At 38.7% G+C, this 15941-nt stretch overlaps 1 protein-coding gene across 7 annotated transcripts in view; it reads left to right on the top strand.

Moving 5' to 3' along the window:
- Positions 1–15941, top strand: part of GRIK2 (glutamate ionotropic receptor kainate type subunit 2) — a 736860-nt gene that overhangs the window by 296381 nt on the left and 424538 nt on the right. The gene's annotated exons all lie outside the window — the stretch shown is intronic.

Below are 15941 nucleotides of genomic sequence, written 5' to 3'. Positions count from 1 at the left end.
CAATGGGCCATAGACACAAAATTAATGTGCTAATCAATAGAGATGGCATCATATTGATAAGGAATGGAGACAAAGAACTATATATAAATACTAAAATGTGCAATGGGATGCTATGCTAAGTAAACCCTGTGGTCAGACATTCTACATGGAATAACAGTGAAGGACTATTGCTGAACATGGATTATCAGAGACAGTATGCATCATTGTATTATTTCAGGATGATTTAGGAGAAATGGACCCTCTGTCTTAACAGGGCTGGGAATTTAAATTAGTTGATTTATGGAAAAGTGACAAGAATTTAAAGAGCAATACACAAAGTGAATAACCATCAGAAAATCTAAAGAGAGAAATTTTCGAGACAATAAAAATGAAAAAAAAAAGAGTTTAAGAAAAAGATGCTAAAATTCATATGGAAACACTAGAGTCCCTGAAGAGTTAAGCAGTCTTAAAAGGCAAAAACAAAGCCAGAGGCATCAAAATACCAGATTTCAAGACATATTACAGGGCAGTTATGATCAAAGCAGCCTAGTACTGGCACAAAAATAAACATGTAGAATAATGGAGCAGAATAGAAACTCCAGAAGTCAATCCACACATCTGCAACCAACTAATCTTTGACAAAGGAGCCAAAATCAATCCTTGGAGAAAGGATAGTCTCTTCAACAAATTGTGTTGGGAAAAATGGGTCTCTGCTTGCAGAAGAATGAAACAAGACCCCTACCTTACACCTTATCCAAAAATCAACTCAAAATGGATCAAGGATCTAAATCTATGAACTGATCAATCCAATTACTAGAGGGTAACATTGAGGAAACTCTGTAAGACATTGGCATACACAAATACTTCTTGGAAAAGACCCCAGAAGCACAGGCAATCAAAGCCAACATAGACAAATAGGATTACACCAAGCTGAGAACCTTCTGCACTACAAAGGAAATACTCAGCAACAAGAAGAGGCAACAAAAAGAATTGGAGAAAATATTTGTGAACTATGCAACTGATAAAGGAATAATATCTAGAATATCTAATGACCTCAAGAAACTCAACAACAATAAAACAAACAAGCCAGTTAAGAAATGGGCAAAGGACTTGAACAGGCAATTTTCAAAACAGAAAATTCAAATGGCCAACAAACACATGAAAAAATGCTCAGGATGACTAGCCATTAGGGAAATGCAAATAAAAATTACAATGAGATTTCACCTCACCCCCATTAGAATAGCTTTCATACAGAAATCAACAAACAATAAATGCTGGTGAGGATGTGGGGGAAAGGTACCCTAATCCACTATTGGTGAAAATGTAAAATAGTACAGCCATTATGGAAGACAGTATAGAGATAGCCCAGAGATCTGAATATAGTCCTAACATATGACCCAGCAATCCCAATCCTGGAAATTTACCCAATGAAATCAGCAGATCAGATGAAAGAGTGATCTGTGCCCCCATGTTTATTGCAGCACAATTCACAATAGCTAAGATATGGAATCAATACAAATATCCATCAGCTAATGACTGGATAAAAAATTATAAAATGCTACTCAGCCATAAAAAAGAATGAAATCCTGGCCGGCGCCGCGGCTTACTAGGCTAATGCTCCGCCTTGCGGCGCTGGCACACCAGGTTCTAGTCCCGTTTGGGGCGCCGGATTCTGTCCCGGTTGCCCCTCTTCCAGGCCAGCTCTCTGCTGTGGCCAGAGAGTGCAGTGGAGGATGGCCCATGTCCTTGGGCCCTGCACCCCATGGGAGACCAGGAGAAGCACCTGGCTCCTGCCATTGGATCAGCGCGATGCACCGGCCGTGGCGGCCATTGGAGGGTGAACCAATGGCAAAGGAAGACCTTTCTCTCTGTCTCTCTCACTGTCCACTCTGCCTGTCAAAAAAAAAAAAAAAAAAGAATGAAATCCTGTCTTTTGCAACAAAATGGATGCAACTGGAAACCATTATACTTACTGAAATAAGCCATTCCCCCCCAAAAAAAGATATCATATGTTTTCCCTAATCTGTGGAAACTAATAGAGTACTAAAAAATGTGATGTATAGGAGTTGAATTGACATTTTAAGGTTTGATGATTGTTTACAGCCCTTGTCTCCGCTGTTGAGGAACAGTATTTTTTTTTTCTTATTCTTGCTATTTGTTGTACTCTTTACTTAGTGTAGAATGAATTTTGTGAGTATAAAGTAAACAGAAAGTAGATCATTATAAAAATTAAGGGAGGGAATGAAAGAGGAAGGAGGAGGAAGGGTGGGTGCATGGGTAGGAGGGAGCCTAGTATAGGAAGTATTGCTATGTTCTTTTTTTTTAAGATTTATTTATTTATTTGAAAGTCAGAGTTACACACAGAGAGAAGGAGAGAGAGAGAGAGAGAGAGAGAGAGAGAGAGAGAGAGAGAGAGAAAGAGAGAGGTCTTCCATCTACTTGTTCACTTCCCAGTTGACTGCAACAGCCGGAGCTGCACCTATCCAAAGCCAGTAGCCGGGAGCTTCTTCCGGGTCTCCCACGCGGTTGTGGGGGCCCAAGGATTTGGGCCATCTTTTGCTGTTTTCCCAGACCATAGCAGAGATCTGGATCGCAAGTGGAGCAGCTGGGACATGAACCAGCGCCCATATGGGATGCCGACACTTCAGGCTTTACATGATAAGCCACAGTACCGGCCCCCATTATGTTCTTAAATCTGTATATCTGAAATACATGTGTTTACCTTAAATAAAAAATTATAAAAAATAAATAAAATATCTATTAAAAATTTAGGATACTTGATAATAAAGTAAGATTTGTGCTTAAGTAGGAGGCTTAAGTTTATGTAATAGACATACAACAAATAGAAAATAGTATACTTCCAAACTCCTGTGTGGAAAAAATTTATCCTAAAGAACAATATAGTTGTCATTGTCACTGTTGAGGACTAGAGAATTTTGGAAACATTTGAAAATGAAATTGTCCTCTAAGGGTTAAAACTATGGAATCAGTGTTTAGTGAATGAAAATTTGCAAAGTTATCTTAAAAGATACAGAATCCTCATGGGAAAAATAGATGTGACTGCTACCAACATTGTGGCGTAGCTGGTAAAGCTGTTACCTGCAACATTGGTATCACATATGGGTACCGAGTCAAGTCTCAGCTGCTCCATTTCTGATCCAACTCCCTGCTAATGGCCTGGGAAAGCAGAAGAAGATGGCTCCAGTGCTTAGGGCCCAGCACCCATGTGACAGACTCAGAAAAAGCTCCTGGCTCCTGGCATGGTCCAGCCCTGGCCATTTCAGCCATTTTGTGAGTGAACTAGCAGGTGGAAAATCTGTCTCTCTCTGCCTCCTCCTCTCTCTCTGTGACTGTGCCTTCAAATAAATAAATAAATTTTAAAGAAAAGAAAAAAGAAAAATGTGACTTTTTCCTGACTGAAGGCATCAGTGTAAGCTAAGACAGAAAAAGAATGTCAATCAAGAAGATATTTCAGTAATTTGAGTTTCTTCAAAACAGACATTCTTCCCATTTTATAGGAAATGTGAGAATTTCCTTACCTTTTATGGCAGAATAATATTCCATTGAATGTGTATATATATCACATGTACATAAATATAATATACATCACATTTTCTTTATGCACTTATCCACTGATGAGCATCTATATTATGCTTTATCCATTTATCCACTGATTGAGCATCTATATTGCTATTGTGAATAATGCTGTGATAAATATGAGAGTTCAGGTATCTCTTCCCTCTAATGACTTAATTTCCTCTGGCTGAAGTGGGATACATGGATCATTTGGTAAATTTGTTTTTAATTTTTTTTTTGAAGAATGACTGACTATACATTCTAAGTGAAATAGGCCAGACACAGGAAGACAAATGACTTATGTTTCTTCTTATTGTGACATGCAGTGCATATGTGTGTGTGTATACATTCACACACATAGGTAATGTATAGATAGGTAGGTAGGTAGATAGATAGGTAGGTAGGTAGATAGATATAGTTAGTAAAAAAATAAAGTATATACCATATCATTTGCTATATAGATATGCATAAATGCTGTCTTCTCCAAATTATAGCTCTTGTATACCAATATACTCTTCTTTCCTCATTCTATGATGGATTTATGAATCCTACATTAGGAATATATTAATATGTCTATCCCTGCTTTCAGCAAATTAGTATTTATGTGAATATATGTAATGTTTACATATGAAGTGAATATGCAATATTAAAATTGTTAAATCTGTGAAATACTCAATGAACTCTTTGTATGTTTCTGCATAATTTTAAATATTCTAAAAGGACAAAATCTAAAATGAAAAGCATATTTTAAAGTAAAACAAAGATGATACTTGTTCAAGAATTGTTACTCAGAAATAAATTCTCATATTTGCCACCAATAAGACCAGTCATATTATACTCTGGATACAATTTGTTTGTCTACTTGCTATACAGAAAGACTTTCAGAGTTTAAATCTGACTTTGTCACCTGATAGCCATGAAATTTTGAAAATAGTACTCCAGGTACCGATGTCTTCACCTCATGTGAAAATTGGGGTTAACAATATTACTGCTTCAGAGTTCTAGTGGATAGAACTAAAACCATCAATTAGTGTTATCTATGATTATTACTTTTATTGAGGCTCTTCCATTTGTTCTGATTCTAAATTAATATTAAACATCCTTAATATTATGATGTCAGTTCTTATGTAGTTTGAGAATACAATGGCCATGCAATTCAAGTATTTCCATGCCTATGACAGTTAATTTCTCATTATAAATGAATAGATTGCATTTTCAATGTTATTTGTCAATCTTGTGATCTTGATTAATGTGAACACATTATGATAGCAATATGGCATGTTTCAGAGTAACCCAAAGATCTTTTGAGTTAAAGTCAAGATTCAAAAATTTAATGCCCATTGTTCAGTTAAAAATGTAGTTAAATATTTACTTTTAAGAAATTCTGTTTATATGGAAATAAATAATGCAAAATGCAAGTAGAGAATGCCACCTACCATTCCGTCACTAATTCTAGTGGAAGCCAAAATACAAGAAAAACCTCATTTTTCTTTTCTTTCTTGTTTTTTTAATCCCCTCTCCCCCACAGTGAGGTCCTGGAAAGGATTATTAGCTAGGGAAAGGCTCAGTCCTTCTTGGTGGTCGGTTTCCTCATGATGGCTGCTCAGCTCCTCCAGTTTCCTCTTGACAGGGACGTGCATCTCCACACTTTTCTTGGTAACTTTGAAGGCCTGTTTGTCCTTGGAGACCTTGAGCAGCTCCATGGCACTAAACTCATATGGAGCAAAACCCTACATCTCCCAGATCATATCTTGCACAATCTTGGTGTGCTTGATGAGGCTTCTGCCATGACCATGGCTGTGCCTCAGCCTGCTCATGTTCTTGGTCATGTGGCCTTCGTTGAGGCCGACAGCTGTGAGGTAGCACAGAAGCATGGTTGTTACTTTCCTACGGCTGTCAAGGTAGGAGAACCAAAAATCTCTTTTTTCATTAATGTACTGGATTCTTTCAATATTCCCTACTTTAGCTCCCCAAATCCATTTCTAGAAATACCACCAAAGTGATCTTTTAATAGGAAAATATGTTCGTATTGTTCTTAATTTCTGCATTGATCTCACTTGTACAACGGGGAAGCACAAAAGTACTTCAAAAACTTTGTGCAAATTTTTAATTAAAAGATAAGCTTATTTTGATGCAAAAAAATTAAATTCGTGCATATTGGGAATCTTCAAAAATTACAGGAAATGCATATTATGAAAAACTATGCATGGACAGCTAAATCATAGATTATTCTAGCTTCTTCACCCTCAGAGATGATATCCACACCAGCAATGTTGATAATTTAAGGCAAATCTGTACCCCTGGCTATAGTTGACTAGAATAACATTTAAGATAGCTGAACCATTTAGATTCTCTTCCAAGAATCTGGAATTGAGATGAAAAGAGATTGCTTGGTTTCTGCCAGTTGCTGGACTGTAACAAGTAAACTCACAAGTTCAAATATAATGATGTCTTTTGAATGAAACCTAAAGCAGAGAAACCTGGTCTAGTTAGAAACAAAAAAGTAAAGCAGACACACACAAAAGAAGTGAAAGATTTCATATTAGTGATTTCATATTAGTCTTGTTCTTATTTGTCCTTTTTTTTTTTTTAACATGATACGCATCCCTTTTGTTTAGTTTGGAAAACTGAATAGCAGGGAGCTGGATCAGAAGTGGAGCACCTGGGATACAAACTGATGCCCATAATGGATGCCAGCACTGCAGACTGCAGCTTTACTCGCTACACCACAAAACTGGTCCCTGTTGTCATTTAAGGACTGACTGAATTCCCACACTTGAATTTCATGAAACTATCCCAATTTTTCTAAGAAAAAGTCTCCTCTATTTAAGTCAGTTTGAACTAGTTTAAAAGTATTTGCCACTGTGAAGTTCTTTGACTTGCAAAGTACAATCTAGGCCCAGTGCTGCAGTGCTGGCATCCCTTTTGGTGGTAGTTCTTGTTCAGGCTGCTCCTCTTCCCATCTGGCTCTCTGCTGGTGGCTTGGGAAAGCAGTGGAAGATGGCCCAAGTTCTTGGGCCCCTACACCCATGTGGGAGATCCCAAAGTTCCTGGCTCCTGGCTTCGGAAGGGCTCAGCTCCAGCTGTTGCAGCCATTTGAGGAGTGAATCAGGGAATGGAGGACTTCTCTCTCTCTCTCTCTCTCTCTCTCTCTCTTTCTCTCTGCAACTCTGCTTCCTAAATAAATAAATAAAAAGAAAAAAAGAAAGTACAGTCTAAGTGGTTTTTGCCTACTACTACTCTAACCTCACCTCCTACCATGTCACTACTTGATTCTCCAGCAATATCAACTAAATAACTCGTAAGACTTCTGAATGTGCCGTACTCTCATATCATGGCTTTTTTATGCCTGCTATTTCCTCTAGCTATAAAACCCACCCATTCTTATCCACCATCCAAATGATTACTTATCCTTAGGCATTCTGACCCAACTACTTTCATTGTTCTTTAGTGATGCCTGCATTATTTTACATAATTCACTAGAAAAAAAAACTGCTTATCTGTCTTCACACTACCCTATAATCTCACAGTAGAAAGTATCTCCTCTTTATATTTTTGTATATCACTTCTACATTTCCAATTCAAAGCACACAGCATGTTTTGGCATGTATTCTTGATATATTCACATCTATAAACTAGTCATAAGATAAGTTGCATGTTCAATGAATACAGTTACTGAAAGCTTTGGTGTTAAGATTATTTATTCTGTGATAAAATGAAATCTGACTTCCTAAAGAGTCAAATTCTACTTGGCATTCTCATCAGCACATAGTAGTTCTGATCATTATTGTTACTCAAGGTCCAGCCAGGTAAAGCTTCTTATGCTGTTTCATCAATGTCAATTTTAAATCATATTTGAGGTATGAAGTGGCAGGAGAAAAACCAATAATAGCAACATCCTGGGACAGAGCCAGAATAAGAGCTGTGAAGGATCATTTGCTGCTTCATAACTGCACTGACCTGGACACAAGTGGGGATTAAAGGACAGCAAGACACCTAATCAGCCACTGTCTAGAGTGCTGAAGTTGGGTTATCACAAGCTGAGAGGGCAGGGTGAGTGACAGAAGGACAGGTGCACATCTGAGCAGGTTGTCAGGAGACAAAGGAGCTTGCAATGTGGCCATCAGAATTGAACAATGAGGTGTGTTGGTCCCACAGAGTGTGGATTAAGAACATTGCCAGGATACTAGGGGATGAAGAGAGCATATGTGATGAGGTATGTGGAGAGTTGTAAAGTAAGAAGAGTGAACAGTACTGGTTTTCCCAGAACAGTACTGGTTTATGCTTGTTATGCTGGTCTGATTATTAAGCACATACATCTGTTCCTTTCACTCTTAAAAGTAGGTTCTGATTTGATGAACAATCTTAGTGACTTCGATTATAAACAACCATTCAGCCAAAATATTTTGAGGCTGTGATCACAAGCCAAAGTATAGCCATTTTCATCACAGCGATGCATGAATTGGTTTGTTTATGTGTTGGTCTAGCCAGAATCCCTTTAAGGAACTCTTAGACTACATGAGTCAAGTGAGACTTTCTCCTTCCACTGCTTACTGTCTACACAGGGGTAGGCATCTATCCTCAACTCCTCTGCTCCCACCAAATAACTTCAATCTTGGGCCAGAGAACTTCCTAGGATGTTGACAGAACATTTTAGAAGTGTGATCTTTTGCTGATCCTCTGTGCATGACATGGGAAAAGATTATGGAATAATGCAGGTAACAGAGGAAATGAGAACCAAGCAATAAAGAAAGATTTCCTGACTTCAACACTTCCTAGAGTTTATTTTCAGTCTTGGAGACAGGGCGTTGCTTTTTGGCTCAGTGTAGTGTGAACTGAATCTGTATATATTACCAAGAGAGCCCTGACAAATGCAACTGCCTATTCAAGAAACTGTCAAACTTTTTACCTACTCTGTCTCCTGATAGCAACCATAAGCCCACACACAGGATATGTATGGATAAGGCAAAGAAAAATTAGATGATAAGATGGGTATAGTGCTGGGTCAGCCTAGTCTAAAGCCATTAGCATGACTGGGCCTTCCTCCCCTTTGAGCACAGTACTTAAATCAGTCACAAATGCTTTAGTTCTTTCATAATTAAGTTGTGAGAAAATTTGAATAGAAATAAGCAAAGAAAAAGAATTAAAATGCAACACTAATTTTATTGGCTTTTCAGAAATTGAAATATTCTGAATAGAAAATTGATACTAGTAGACATCGAACTTAGAACCAGAGGTTTTAGAAGTGAAAGGGTTTTAGCCTTGAAATGACCAAAAGCACTGTTTGCTTTTTGATAATGCTGTAATTGCTTTTTTGTGTATCAATAAAAGAAGAAACAGGGAGAGCTTATTTTGGTATTGACTTTTATAAGTAGTAGTCAAGCTGGCTGCTCCTGATTTGTTTAGCACTTCTCTAAATACAAATAACATAACATACACATCATATAACACCTGTGACTAGGTTGATGCTCTCCACCCCACAGCAAAGGAAGGTATGAATTCATTTTTCAGATTGGAGTCATTCTCAAGTACGTGGCACTTTCTCTCCACCTATTACTATCATCCCTGCTGCTTTCTTTATCCTGAATACTGAGACCCTACCCAGTGGGGATATCTGGTTCTCTGTATTGTTTTCCACACAACTTTCTTTGGTTGGACTGGTTGTCTGAAACCATAATGACTCCCTAGAGTCTCAGAAATCAAATCCCAAATGGTTTATGAGATTCTTTTTGTATTCATACATATCCATACATATCCTTTTTGTATTCAAGTCTGGAGACTGCTTGTTTCAAGGGCCCACTTGTACTGCTCCCTCTAGCTACTCTTCTGGTATCCAGTCCTGAGTCAGAGCCTCTGCAGTGTATTCCTGCTTTCTGCATCCCACTTTCCCATTTTAAGAATTTCTGGAGCATGACATTCACCAGACCTATGAAATAAACACCACAGGTAATGAATTCCAGCTGTATGTACAAATATGTAAAGGGCTAGTTAGGAGGCTTTTGCATTACCCATTTGAGAGACAGGGCAGCTTGGTCCATTGTGTTAGGAGTGGTAAGTTGATCACCTTCTAAATATATTTTGAAAGCAAATCTGATAGGATTTGCTAAAAACTTCAGTGTGCTATGTATGAAGCAGAGGGCAAAGATGACACCAATTTTTTTGACCTGAGTAACCGCGGGCTCATCTTGTGAAGCCCACACTGTTGGGATGGTGAGGCAATAGCGTTCTTTGATGATAAGTACTGGACACAAGTACTGTCCATGCATATTTTCATGCATATTTTCACACATCATTGCCTGGAGAAGCCAGCACTGTCCACAAACTCACTGAGAGAATTCAACTGGAAGCTCTGAGTGCAGCTCTCTCCTGAGTGCAGCACCTCTTCCTCGGCTGAATTTAATCCATATCTCTTTGCTGTTATAATTCGTAACAGTGAGTGCAACACTCACTGTTTTGGTGAACATGTCCTTTTACTAACAATCAGGCACAAGCTTTTTTGGGGCAGGAAGAGAAGTGAGTAGCTAGTTTAGGGCAACTCTAATTCTATAGGATAAAACTGATATTAGCACTGCTATGCTACATATAGGTCATGTAGCCTATGTAGTCTTCCAGGTGGTGCTTATGGGTCTGGGCCATACCTGGGAGCTGTTTACCTGATTGACAATTACAAGACCCTTCAACAGGAATTGGAGTGTGGTGGAAATGTGTCTGGGGCTCCTGCCACCCGCCAGCAGTAAGGTCATGTGTGGCTCTCAGTGTGCTGAGTCCCTGACCAGGGTCTTTCTTGGGAGGCATGGTGCGTCAAGCCCTTTTAACCTCCTGCATGGGCTAAGCAGGCAGTCTCCCAGCCAGGCATAGGATCACCCACAAATAACTAGAAATCTAACCTTGCCTTGTCCTAGATGGGGATGACTAAAGGAGGAGGAGTTTTGAAGGGTACAGTGAGGAAAAGCCACTTTTGGAAAAATATGTTTGTAGTAACTGCTACAAATTAATTCAGAGATTTAGCATTATTCCAGAGTCCTCATGACCACACTCATTTCTAACACCAGCTTCAATACTCAGAAGCTTCCAAGACCATACTCACTTCTGACAGCAATTTTAATTTCAAAAAGATCACCCTCCAAATTTGATAACTTGCTGAAATGGCTCATAGAATTCACTGAAAGCTGTTGCACTCACTGTTACGAATTATAACAGCAAAGAGATATGGATTAAATTCAGCTGAGGAAGAGGTGCGTATTGCAGAATCCAGGAGAGAGCTGCACTCAGAGCTTCCAGTTGAATTCTCTCAGTGAGTTTGTGGACAGTGCTGGCTTCTCCAGGCAATGATGTGTGAAAATATGCATGAAGCATTGCCAAACAGGGAAGCTCACCTAAGCTTTAATGTCCAAAGCTTTTATTGGGGCTTAGTCATGTGGAAATGACTGACCACCCACTTAACTGACTTATTCCCAGCCTCTTCAGAGGCTGAGTTGATATCATATGGCTCAAAGCCTCTACTACAAATCACATTGTCATCCTGTCCTGTATGGCTCACCGTATTTAATTAAACAAAGCCACTCTTGTCGGGAGGTCATTCTGAGGGTTTAGCGATTACCTCACAGGAGCCAATAACAAAGGCCAGACCTCTCTGAGTACAGTTAATTCTTTACTATGTAGATGTCAAACAGAAATGTGAATCTAAGAGTCTAGAGTTCGAGGAAGTAGTCTCCAAAAGATATGTGAGGAAACTCCGAAAGTCACGGTTTTATTCAGAATTTATGAAGATGGCTCATTTGGAACTTACCAACATATAGATGGTGCCATTGTCTTAGATTAGATTCCTAGCAGGAAGCAGAATTCATTTAGATGGCTTAAATGAAAAGATTTTGATAAAGAGATCATTCACAGGAGGCCGACATTGTGGCAAAGCAGGCTAAGCCACTGCTTCCTGTGCTAATAGCCCATACTGGAGCTTTGGTTTCTGTACTGGTTGCTCCGCTTCCTATCCAGCTTCCTGTTAATGCAGGTGGAAAGGCAACAGAAGATGGTCCAAGGCCTTGAAAACCTGTCACCCAAGTTGGGAACCAGAATGACGTCAGCATGACTCAGATCACACTTTGGAGGCCATTTAGGGGAGTGAACCAGCAGATAGAAGGTTTCTCTCTCATTCTATGTCTCTGTAGCTTTGCCTTTCAAATAAATAAATCTTTAAAAAAGAAAAGAAAAAGAAGATTGGGGCTGGTGCTGTGGTGCAGTGGGTTAAGCCACCATCTGCAGTCCCATCATCCCATGTGGGTGCTGGTTCAAGTCCTGGCTACTCCACTTCTGACCCAGATCTCTGCTAATGAGCCTGAGAAAGCAGAAGAAAATGGCCCAAATTCTTGGGCTCCTGCACCCACATGAGAGACCCAGAAGAAGCTCCTTTCTCCTAGCTTTTGCCTGGTAGAGCCCTGGTCATTGTGGCCATTTGGGTAGTGAACCAGCCGATGGAAGATCTCTCTCTCTCTCTCTCCCCCTTCTTTCATCTGTAACTCTGCCTTTCAAATAAGTAAACTTAAAAAAAATCACTCAGAATTACAGGCAAGGTTTGGGGAGCAAATAAGTCCTGTCAAGGCACCCATGTAACAACTAATCCTGAGTCCGAAGAGGAAATAGTAAGCAGAAAACAGTGAAAGAGTTTACTATGTGTAAGGCATGGTGCTGACTGATAGGCATTAGAGTGTTTGATTTTCCTGTGTAGTAATGTGAGTTTCAGAATTTGTTAAGATGATGCAACATATAAGACCTACTGGTGAGTTTCAGCTGTGTCTCCGTGGCTTACATAGTTAAGACTGTCCTGATATTGCCAATTACAGACTTCCTTTCTCAGGCTTTACCTACAGGCATCTCGTTAGCTGTATCAGTGCTGTGAGGAGTTGTGGTCTACACTTTACAAATTGGAGCAGAACAAAAAAAAAGAAATCGCGGTCAGATTTTCTTGTGGAGAGATGTCAGAACAGAGGTGATTTACTTTCCAGGGAAATAGAAACATAGGAGATCTGTGTGAGTGTGTGTGTGTGTGTGTATATGTTGTGTACACATATGTATATTAACTGTCAAAGGGAGTTTTCAGTATTTGAGGGGTGTTTGAAAATTGGAAATTAGGTAGAGTTACTGAATGTGTACACTTTAAAAATGTTTTCAAGAGTCTGCAATTGTCAGAATTCCGACTCAGGATGCACTTAACTTGGATGCATCATGGTTCAGGGTTACCAGGAACCCCGAGACAGCATAGTGCCTAGAATATATGGTCGACACTGTATTGTTTTCCATCGTGAAACATATAAATGCTTTGTCATCAATAAAAAATATTACCCTTAAATTTTGATATAATGAAACTACAAAGAGAAGATTTTAACTGGGGAATTATCACTGTAGGTATTGCCAAACTTTTTCACTGACCAAACTCAATTCCCTAATGGAAACATGCTCCTAGACACAGAACTGGGCCTCAGACATTCTCAACACATTGCTAAAGTAGCTACTGACATTTGACACTGGCATGTGAATTGAAATTCATCTGTTCTTGAATTTCCAATATACCAAAATAAACTGTTTTTGCATATATTGAGTGTTGAATTTACTAAGTTGTATCACATTTTAAAGATAAATAAAATTCAAAATGAGAGAAGGAAATTTTTTCTATAAGATTAGGGTCAGGATTTGAGGATATTCAAAGCAAGCTAGCCCTCTAATTTTAATATGCATATCTTTCTTTCACTACTCTGAAAAGGTTATAAGCCACTTTGAAAGTTTCCTCTCATTCTTGTTTCTCTTCCCCTTTATTAAAAAAATTCCAATTTCTTTATTTTCTATTTTCTCTATACTGAACAAATCCACCTTACCTCCAGGGAAAGGTTAGCTGATAAAAATTTGGAGAAAGAATATTTTTCAGTGTCTATTTGCCACTTCCATCAGAACCATTTTTAACTTTCTTATTATAATTAGCTTCTTTCTCTATTTTTACAATGTTACTAGACATTGCAAAATCTACAACTGGCATATATAAATTAATTAATTTATTTTGAAATGTATCTTCAGCCCAAATAAAACATTCTAATAATACAAATTCTTAAAATACTCTATTTTCAACTCTCAGTAAATTTTCTTTTCTCAACTAAAAAATGAGGGCAGGGTTGATGATAAAACATTGATCACCACCAACCAGTCAGTTTTGCCTGGCTTATAATACAATACATTTCAGTAAGAGTCTGAGCTTGAACAAAGATCACATTAACTAAAATGATAAATAGGCCTGATGATTAAGCCAGGTGGCAAAGCTCTGGTTTGTATAGCTGCTGAAATTGATACCTGGGTATGGCAGGAATTTGGGACTCCCTCCCTGGAGCTGGGGAAGCTAGGACTGCTGGAGAGGTGGCATGATTGATTTTTGTAGTAGAGAGTGCCAGCTGGAGTGTGCATAAATGGCTCCTTCTGGATTCTCCTTAAAAGCCAAATTGATGGCACCTTCTGAAAAGAGCAGCTTAGACCTCTGTGCTTATAGTATAAAGACAAACCTTGATTCAGCTATTGCTTAAATATGTGAAAGTAGGAAAAAGATTAAAAAAAAAAACAACAAATAATGTACTCTCAGTGAAGGAATTAGAGGTAATGGAATGTTACTCATCTACCAAAATAAGGGGATAATTGCAATGTAGTGCTCTTCTTTGTTAGAAGATTTTTAGGAATCCATCTGTGCAAATTGTTTCTTTTTTATTATCATTACATAAACTAATTACAATAGGGAAAAAGGGGGCATTTTAATTAAAAGGCTGTTTTAAAGAGTTATAATTCTACTTTGCCATTAAATAACTTAACTGAGTGCCAAAATTGTTCCAATAAACAGTATTTCTGAAAACTGTTGTTTGCAAATTATTTGTATTCATCACATTTTCAGCAAAATAGATCTTGCACTTTTTTTAAAGATTTATTTATTTATTTGAAAGTCAGAGTTACACAGAGAGAGAAGGAGAGGCAGAGAGAGAAGGAGAGGCAGAGAGAGAAGGAGAGGCAGAGAGAGAGGTGTTCCATCTGCTGGTTCACTCCCCAATTGGCTGCAATGGCTGGAGCTGAGCAGATCCGAAACCAGGAGCCAGGAGCTTCTTCCAGTTCTCTCATGTGGGTGCAGGGGCCCAAGACTTGGGCCATCTTCTACTGCTTTCCCAAGCCATAACAGAGAGCTGGATGGGAAGAGGAACTGCTGGGACTCAAAACGGTGCCCATATGGAATGCCAGCAATGTAGGCTATGGCTTTACCCACTATGCCACAGTGCCGGCCCCCCTGATTTTGCACTTTTATTTCTCCATTTTAATCAAAGGACTATAGAACAGGACCACATATAAACCATCTTAATTACTTTGAGGGATTTATTTATCTCAAAAAGAAAAAAATCCTCTTTTATTTTAAAAAATATACACAATAATTTGATGTGTGATTGGTTTGATTTAGGTAATCTTTTCCGAAATTGGCATTTTGGAAATATAAGCTTTTAAGGAAAGATATTGGAGAAGGTAGAAAGATGAGTAGATATCCACAGTGGGACATGCAGAGCTAATATTGTAATTAAAAGGCATTGTTACTATTTATGGCCATTTTTCTCCATACAAAAGCTTCACTTAGGGCCAGCGTTGTGGTGCAGCAGATTAAAACACCAGCCTACAGCGTCAGCATACCATATGGGTGCCAGTTCCAGTACCGGCTGCTCCACTTCTGATCCATCTCCCTGCTAAAGCACCTGCGAAAGCAGCAGAGCATGGCCCAAGTCACTGGACCCCTGCACCCACGAGGGAGACCTGGAAGAAGCTCCTAGCTCCTGGCTTCAGATTGGCTCAGCTCTGTGCTGTTGCGGCCATTTGCAAAGTGAACCAGCAGGTGGAAGACCTCTCTCTCTGTCACTTCTCCCTCTCACTGTCTGTAACTCTACCTCTCAAATAAATAAATAAAATCTTTTAAAAAAAAAAAGAGAGAGAAATCTAGAAAAATGAGAAGCAGCATCACATGAGAGTAATGAAGGCTTAGCAGCAAAAGAGGACCTGCTTCAAGAGGTGATAGAAAGCAAAAATATAAAATCAGTACCCTACTTTCAGTATTCTAACAACTCTCTGGATTTCCTTGCTTGGATTGAAATGCTGAGACATTGTTATTCAAAAAAATGGTATGAAAAGCATTGTAGAATCTACTTTAACACAAAAAAATCAGATTCAAACTGTATCTTTTGCAGTTGAAGACTGAATAAATACTATTATTCCAATCATTGTATTTATCCATGAAACAAAGTCTTGAATTCAGTAGGCATGCAAAAAAAATATGCTGAAGGAATGAACAAAGACATCACTTCACTCAGATTCTTGCTTGTAGAAGA

Source organism: Oryctolagus cuniculus, chromosome 5, assembly GCF_051225735.1.
Source record: "Oryctolagus cuniculus isolate XC-2025 breed Fujian yellow rabbit chromosome 5, ASM5122573v1, whole genome shotgun sequence".
Taxonomy (NCBI): Eukaryota; Metazoa; Chordata; class Mammalia; order Lagomorpha; family Leporidae; genus Oryctolagus; species Oryctolagus cuniculus.
Note: the sequence above shows the minus strand (reverse complement) of the source record. Positions and strands in the feature narration are given on the sequence as shown.